Below are 7,559 nucleotides of genomic sequence, written 5' to 3'. Positions count from 1 at the left end.
CAATGTTTTACTTGCGAACAATATCGATTATGATTGCATCGTTTTCATCTACCCCATAGAGTTGCTTGTTAGCTTTCTCTCGTAAACTTTTTTGGACAACCTGGTATGTTCATCGTTGGTTTGAAATAGTCGAATGACAGATTCACAACTATTGAACTATTAAATTGCCTTATTTTAAATATTTTTATCTGTAAGTATGCTCTCAAACGTTCACATTTCCCATTCGACCATGCAATCCACGCTACGCCTATAATCTTGCCGGGGGTTAACCAGCTCTAGTACTTCCCTTCGCTTCCCCTCATTCTTGAACCCGAAGGATGGGTTATTAATCGACACCAAATGCACCTGCACAAGGTCGTAAACGGTGTCCGGGTATCCTTCACGATGGGGATGGGTATCTACCATTAATTAACACACCATCCTCCACCACGTTTCACCACGCTCAGAAGAAGCTATGTTGTCGCGATGGAATGAATAATTGATTATAAATACCTTGGTCTTTCGGGTCGTTTGACAGTTTGAACTCGTCCTCGGCCCAAGGAGAAAGATAAACAACCGAGTATTATAGCTGTAAAATTCGATACTCGGAGAGCTTAATTATTTAGACCGGAATGCAAACACGTGTTCGTTGTTTATGATGCGGAGCGTTCAGGAAATCGAATATCCTGGGATGTGATTAACGCAGTACATGTTGTAAAGGATGACAACAGAACTATTAAAACATGATTCACCGTAGAACGATTAAAGAATTCCGTTGTAGATTCTAATGTTTATTCTTAGTCATTCCGAGTATTCTCTCTTTTTTTTTTTTTGTTTCCGGTCAATCCGGTTCAATGAGCCAAAATCAGAGGCTTCGATGAAATTCCTTCATAATAATGATCAAGTTCGCCTGTTGTGAGTATTTCACCCAAGACTTTTGTGAAACCACTTTCTCAAAAATCTTGGCGAATTTATTTGGTTGTTTTGATCATATGTCGTAACACAAAGCTGAGAAAAAAATCATTTACCAAATTAGTCAATAATTTTCATGAACTCAACAACATAGTCAAAACTATGTAAATCATTGTATGTTTAGCGTCCTTTATTCAATCCAATTACAGATCATGCATGCGTTCTGTATTAATTCAGGATTTTTCTATACTTCATCATAGAAAGGCTTGGCCCGGTCTGGATATTGACACTGCTTATCTCACTGACAGTGCCCAACCACTTTAGATTATTCCGAGTCGTGATGACCTTTATTCGTTCACTGTAGCTCTCTATGACTTCCCAACTGTATCTGAAGTCGAACAGAGCTATGTAAGAATGATCGGCCAAGAGTGTCAAATTTATCGTAAAAAGTATAAAAAACAATTCCTAAAGGGTATCTTCGCCTGGTTCTTGATCAAACAATCCATTATAAAAAAAAACCCTATTTATTATTATAAGAAAAACTCTTTTTCGTAAATCGAATTCTCATACATACAAAAACATAGTACATAAACCATAACACATAATGTTTCGCACAATGAAGTTTAGTTTTGGTTGGGGTGATCGGAGCTACTACTACTGAAAAGGGTCGCGAATGATTCGCTATGCAATAAAAAGCCAATGTGAGCAGGTTGTCATATTAATTCTTCGCTTTGGTCATTGATCGTTTTGTAAAGTAAAACTTCAGTTACCTTATTGACACATTGGATTTATTCAAGATCCAAGTTAAGATGATGAAAGTCCCACCTCATCCCTTACAAATGTTTGAGTGGGACGAGTTATATTATTGATAATAATTTATTACGTAACGCTAAAAATTCGGATTTTGCAATTCGTATCTCTATTCGTCTGTCGTTGTCTGTGGTAATGGAGTGTAACTATTAATATAGCTCTGCCGCAAATAACCTTAAAGCTTGAGAAAACCCGCTGGTGAACCCGTTACAAGTACAGTCGTTGAATGTGTACTCTATAGCCATACGGATGGTAGTGAAGTACAGTACCAAAAAGTAGAGATGGGCAAAACAGTTCACTTTAATGAACCGTTCAGTGGCCAACCGTTCACTTAAGTGAACTAGTTCTTTTGAGCAGTTCACTCACTCTTTCGTACATTAGAGGGATATGCCAAATCATGTATAAAAAAGTGTGAAATGTTATGTAGGACTGTTCTTTTCATTCATAAAATGCTGTTTGTTAGCAATAACTCTGCGTCCGAATTTTGTTAAAAATATCTTAGCAAAATAGAAAATCAAACCATGATTTTGAAATTTTGATCTGGTTTGAACCGTGATTTATTATTTTCAGCACAAACTAGCGTTGCGCTGTTTTTCTATAATGTTTTGCAATAACTGCTATAGCAAAACTGTACCAAAACGCGAAAGACTTTCTCGAAATTATCAAGCACAATATGATATAACATAAAAACATTTCATATCAGCGACACAAATTTTTATTTACTGTTGAAAAATACTGTTTGAATCGTTTCGCTTTCAACTGTATTTTTTGTGATTGCATATCTTACTGAAATATTTACCCTCAACTTAAAAATATGAAATTAAAACTTTATTTGATAAATAATCGAACAATCCAATTTAAGAACCATCGTGTCCTGAAATATTGCGTTTTATTAAGAAAATATCTTATTTTGTGTTATTTCATGGGGCTTTCGTTTGTTTCCATTCGTTAATTTGAGGACTATTTACCTTGCAGCAGCATTCGTGCATAACTCGTTCGCTCGCCTTGCTCTTATACACCGAACTGAACTGTATACACAGTTCCGCCAGCAGTCATCGTAAACAGTTCGTTCTGAACTGCATACACAGTTCAACGTTCACCGTTCAGTTCGTTCTGAACTGAACTGTATACACAGTTCAGCCAGCGGTCTTCGTACACAGTTCGTTCTGAACTGGGTAAGCAGTTCATGTGAACTGCTGCCAAGTAAAAAAGAACGACCGTTCGTTCACTCTTTTTGGTGAACTAGTTCTTTTGAACAGTTCATGAACGGTTTGCCCATCTCTACCAAAAAGCGTTTGCTTAATTGCTAAGAAGCAAAAAGTTTTTTCAACGTTGAGCGTTCCAACACAGCAATTCTGCTTTGTTCCGTTGAGTTCCCGCTAGCTAAGATGAGTAGCTCAAGGAAGGACGGTGTATCGACTAGAAGCACTAAATTTGGATCACAGGAGACTCTGACTGTGAATGATGAGATGTCCATCTCACAGCTTGCGAACTTACACTCAGCAAAGCTGGAGAGCACGAAATCGGAGATTTTGCAAAAGATAGACGATGAGATGACAACAGTGAAAGCAGAGATCAAATCCGAGCTAAGAAGTGTACGTGTGGAGCTCGAAAAATCACTTGATGACCTTAGTGCATCTGTTGATCAAAACAAGCTGGCTATCAAATCAACCCATCATGCTATAGCTCGCTCTCGAAATATAAATGATCTGATTGTTTCTGGAGTACCATATACGCAAAAGGAAAATTTACTGGCTTACTTCAATAAATCTAGATCAACATGTCAAAAGGGCCTATCTTTTTTGATCGATTCTCTTCATCTACATTCTCTTTCATTATTAACTCAGCATTAATAGCATTTCCTGATGTGTTCGACGATAACTAGTGTGAAAGAGAACCTCGTTTATCAAACTACATGGCAAAACTGGAGCAAAATCCGTCTGAAAGGCCGTGATTATCGAAAGAGAAAGTCGACGAAGAGCATCGATCAAAGAAGATAGACATGTTGGTCTAGAAATGGTGCCAATTTTTGGGATATGTTGATAGTTCCAACCCATTGGTAGATGCTCGTCGACTTTCTAAATTGTCTTTGACACCTGGGAAGAGTTACCCTATTTTGCTGCAATTCGCAATCACCAACCATCGTAATGATTTTTATACCAAATACTTGAGATGGGTGAGATCACTTACATTAGAGCAAATTGGTTTCAAATCTGGTAACAGAATTTATGTCAACGAGAATTTAACGACAGCAAACAGAGCTTTAAAGGCAAAAGCTTGATTATGAAGAAAGAAGGGAAGTTTCAATCCGTGTTCACGAGAGACGGGATCGTATGTGTGAGAAGAATTGCTGATGCAGATCGTTATGAAATAACTTCGGAGGATCAGCTGATGGAGCTTATACGAACGAATTGAACCCTTTCCAATAAAACGCTCTCTTTCCTGCCTCTCTATCCTCATATTCATCCATGAATCCTCTCCTAAAAGCAATTATCGTCTCAGGAAGTGAACCTTTCCAAAAAGTGCTCTCTGTCCTTCCTCTCCGTTCCTAAGCTTTTTTTCCTCTGAATCCCCTCCTAAAAGCTAAACATCAACAAATCGAATTTCATGATCAACAGATACTGAGTTCTGCTGCTGATACCGTTGCTGAGTACGCTGCGTCTTTTGGATAGTTGTCATACCGACAATTGCTGGATGCAGGATGGTTGCTGGATGCTTATGCTGAGAAGATGCTGGATGCTGAATGAATGCTGTATGCTGGGTGCAGAATTACCTATATTAAACTGGGCTTGTGCAACTTGGAGGATATGTCAAATTCAATAATTCTAGAAAAATCTTTTACACTGTGCTTTTTACGTTGAACTTTTTAAGGGTAGTTTGCGTCTTTGTTATTATTTACATATTTCATATTTAATTTTTTTCAATGAATTCATGTTTATTTTTGCTAAAAGTGCAGCATTGCTTCTTAAGTGTACATAATCGAGATTATGGCTGAAATACATTCCTCAAACACCCCTACAGATATAAATATTCCGGGAATAGTCATGAAGTCAGCTTCAATACCCAATAAATTGTCGGTTTGCAGTTTGAATATGCAGAGCATATGTGCAAGAAATATGGTTAAGATGGATGAGCTACGTCAAATAATGAGCATTGCTAGTGTGGATATAGTCTGTGTATGCGAAACCTGGCTGAATGACAGCAAGCCTTCAAGTTTAATTGAGATTGTCGGTTATAATACTGTAAGAAATGACAGGATCGGAAACGTTGGAGGTGGTTTATTAATATATATAAAAAAATGTTATAATTTCAAAATTATTGAATCTTCTTTTATTATACAACACAATCACCCAATTGAGTTTATCTTCGTTGAAATTATGGTAAATTCTGAAAAGATATTAGTTGGACTAATCTATAATCACCCATCGCTGGATTGTTCAGAGCTTATTTTCGTTACGGAGCATGGAACGCGGTATAATAATGTTTTGCTTCTTGGTGATTTCAATACAAATGTTCTTCGTACGAATTCTAAATCTGAGCGTTTCATTGATGTTCTTAGTTCACTGTCATTGAGCATAGTTGGCAAAGAACCGACTTTTTTCCATTCCTATGGATCCTCGCAGCTTGATTTGATCATAACCAACGAGCCAAGTCAAATCTTAAGATTTGGGCAAATAGATGTTCCAAATATATCACAACATGACCTCATTTTCGCTTTTCTGGACTTCGATAAAAGTATAGTCAACAAGGAAGTCTATTACCGTGACTACAAACATGTAGATTCTGATATGATTTTATCACAATTCAACAGACTCGACTGAAACGTTTTCTTCTCATCTGATGATCCTGATACATTAGTTGACTTATTCAATTGTTTTGTCAAAACTTTGTATGATAGTTGTGTCCCTATTAGGAAATTTAGAAATAAGAATCGACACAACCCGTGGTTTAATGAACAAATTCAGAAAGCTATGATTGAACGTGATCTTGCGTACAAAAGATGGAAAAGTACACATGATTCAAATGACTTTTCATTTTTTAAACAGTTGAGAAATTTGACTAATCGTTTAGTAAACCAGGCGAAAAGAGATTATTACAATACTCACTTATCTTCTAGTACGTCTCCCAATGAGTTTTGGACAAAATTTCGAGAGTTAGGGTTTTCAAAGCGATCTGAGCAGAACGAGATTAATTTCGATGCTAATGAAATAAATAGTAGCTTTCATAAAAAAAATTCCTCTGGAACTTCTCATCACATTCATCATATATCCAATTCCGATTCGGAGCACCATTTCCGTTTTCGATGTATTCAAGATTACGATGTAATTAATTCCATTCACATGGTCACATCAAATGCTGTGGGTCTAGACGAACTTCCCATGAAATTTTTAAAACTCATTTTACCAATTCTAATCGATCCAATTACCAACATGTTCAATTGCATTATTGTATCTGGTAAATACCCTCTTGCTTGGAAATGTTCTAAGGTAATACCACTCAGAAAGAAGAACAATCTAGACACTTTGGATAATTTACGACCCATAAGTATTTTATGCGCTCTATCTAAAAGCTTCGAACGAATACTTAAAGATCAAATGTGCTCATTTTTACAAGAAAATCATTTGGTAACAGCATTCCAGTCTGGTTATCGTGCAGGTCATAGTACCAAAACAGCAATGATGAAAGTGTATGATGATGTCGGATATGCTATCGATAGTGGTGACAAAGTAATCTTGATTCTATTGGATTTCTCGAAAGCATTCGATACTATTTCCCATGCTCAGCTATGTGGAAAACTGAACTCGAAGTTTAATTTTAGTGCTTCTGCGGTAAACCTCATCGATTCTTATTTAAGTGATCGTAAACAAGCAGTTTATATAAATGACGTGCTTTCAGATTTTTCTTCCAGTCACATCGGGAGTGCCCCAAGGATCGGTACTAGGCCCAATTTTGTTCACTCTTTACATCAACGATCTACCAGGAATTGTAAAACATTGTTCTGTGCATATTTTTGCGGATGATGTGCAGCTTTACGCAAACTACAATAATGTGAACGCTTTGACTATTTGTAGACTAGTGAACGATGATTTAAATTCTATAAAAACATGGGCAGAGGCAAATAGTTTGAAGCTCAATGCACAAAAGTCAAAAGCTCTTCTTATTACACGGGGTAATAATGTTAACCATTTGAATTTGACTATCGGAAATGACACAATTCAGTTTGTAGAAAGTGCCACTAGTCTAGGTTTCATTATCCAGCATAACTTCCAGTGGGATAAATTCATATTGGGCCAATGTGGCCAGATATACGGAACTCTACGATGTTTCCAGTTGAAAGGATCTTTCTTGAACCAGGAAACTAAGCTGAAGATATTCAAAAGCTTCATTCTACCATGTTTCGTGACGTGTGACTTTCTACTGCTTTCAGTGAGCATACAGACTTTAGATAGGTTAAGAATCGCACTTAATGCGTGTGTTCGGTTTGTATTCAATCTTGGTCGTCTGGACAGTGTTTCGCATTTACAGAGTTAACTTTTAGGTTACTCTTTCCATAACTTTATAAAAGCTCGCTCTTGCTTAATACTTCATAAAATAATTACAACGAAATGCCCCGCATATCTACATGAAAAGCTGATACCTTTTAGAAGTAATAGACTAGAGAAATATGTTTTACCGGTGCATTCTACAGCCTTTTATGCCAAAACTATATTTGTGAGAGGTGTTTGTCTCTGGAATTCTTTACCAAGCAATCTAAGAAATCAAAAATCATTTTTAACATTTAAGAAGCAATGCAAAGAGTACTTTAATTTAATGAATTAATTTATATAATGAACATTTTTGAAGTTAGATAGTACGTA

This window comes from Toxorhynchites rutilus, chromosome 3 (genome assembly GCF_029784135.1).
Source record: "Toxorhynchites rutilus septentrionalis strain SRP chromosome 3, ASM2978413v1, whole genome shotgun sequence".
NCBI classification, from domain to species: Eukaryota; Metazoa; Arthropoda; class Insecta; order Diptera; family Culicidae; genus Toxorhynchites; species Toxorhynchites rutilus.
Note: the sequence above shows the minus strand (reverse complement) of the source record.